Below are 1,254 nucleotides of genomic sequence, written 5' to 3' on the forward strand. Positions count from 1 at the left end.
TCAGTTAACATAACAGAACAACAGTCATTTCGTAGAAGCTGCATCAGAGACAACTGAAGATGAAAAACTACCATCCCCATATATAACTAACCAACAAGAAACTGCTTTAAATTTCCATGCCAATTTACAGCTCCCATACTGTACCAGGCAAGGTTACTGGCTGTTGAAAATACCACCATGACAGAGCTATCTGAAGACACATTCAGTAGTGTGTTAACTATACAAAAAAAGACACTGTGCAGTTTAAAAAACAAATCTTACACAGCCTTACATTTCAATTTTTTTCTTTAAAAGGAGTGAGTTGTGTACAGGGGGGTTAAATGCTTTATAGACAAGAAAAAAAAAACTGTTCTAGAACCAACTTATTCATCATCATCTTCTTCATCTTCCTCCTCCTCTTCATCCTCTTCATCTTCCTCCTCTTCCTTCTTTTTCTTGCTCTTTTCAGCCTTGACAACTCCCTTTTTTGCCACATCAGGCTTTCCTTTAGCTCAGTATGCAGCAATATCCTTTTCATATTTTTCCTTCAGCTTAGCAGCCTTCTTTTCATAAGGCTCCTTGTCATCTGCAGCAGTGTTATTCCACATCTCTCCCAGTTTCTTTGCAATATCATCAATGGATTGGCCGGGATGTTCTCCTTTGATTTTTGGGCGATACTCAGAACAAAACAAGAAAAAGGCCAAAGGAGGCCTCTTGGGTGCATTGGGATCCTTGAACTTCTTTTTTGTTTCCCCTTTAAGGGGGATATAAGTTTTCATTTCTCTTTCATAACGGGCCTTGTCCGCCTTTGCCATGTCTTCAAATTTTCCTTTCTCTTTAGCAGACATGGTCTTCCACCTTTCTGAGCACTTCTTAGAAAACTCTGAGAAGTTGACTGAAGCATCTGGGTGCTGTTTCTTGTGCTCCTCTCGTCAAGTTTGCCCAAAGAATGCGTGTGATGACATTTTGCCTCTCGGCTCCTTAGGATTTCCTTTGCCCATGTTTAATTATTTTCCTCAGCTAGGCACAGAGTCGCCCAGCGTCCGTCTGGCTCTCACTTGCCCCAGCGCTGTCTCTATGGAGCTCAATGTACTGCAGTGGTTGTGAGAGCGAGAGCCAGAGGCAACCTCCTCACTCTCTCCGCTCTGTATCTTTAAAAAAACATTTCTCCTTTCCAGTACAATGTTTATTTTTTTTATTTTTTTACTAATAAAAAAATTGTATTTACTTAGAAGCATCCAGAATGTCAACAAAACAGCTGCAACTTTTTTTTTT

At 40.2% G+C, this 1,254-nt stretch overlaps 1 pseudogene; it reads right to left on the minus strand.

The window, feature by feature from the left end:
* Positions 1–362: 362 nt before the first annotated feature.
* LOC113920556 lies at positions 363–980 on the minus strand (annotated as a pseudogene).
* Positions 981–1,254: the final 274 nt, after the last annotated feature.

Source organism: Zalophus californianus, chromosome 3 (assembly GCF_009762305.2).
Source record: "Zalophus californianus isolate mZalCal1 chromosome 3, mZalCal1.pri.v2, whole genome shotgun sequence".
Classification (NCBI taxonomy): domain Eukaryota; kingdom Metazoa; phylum Chordata; class Mammalia; order Carnivora; family Otariidae; genus Zalophus; species Zalophus californianus.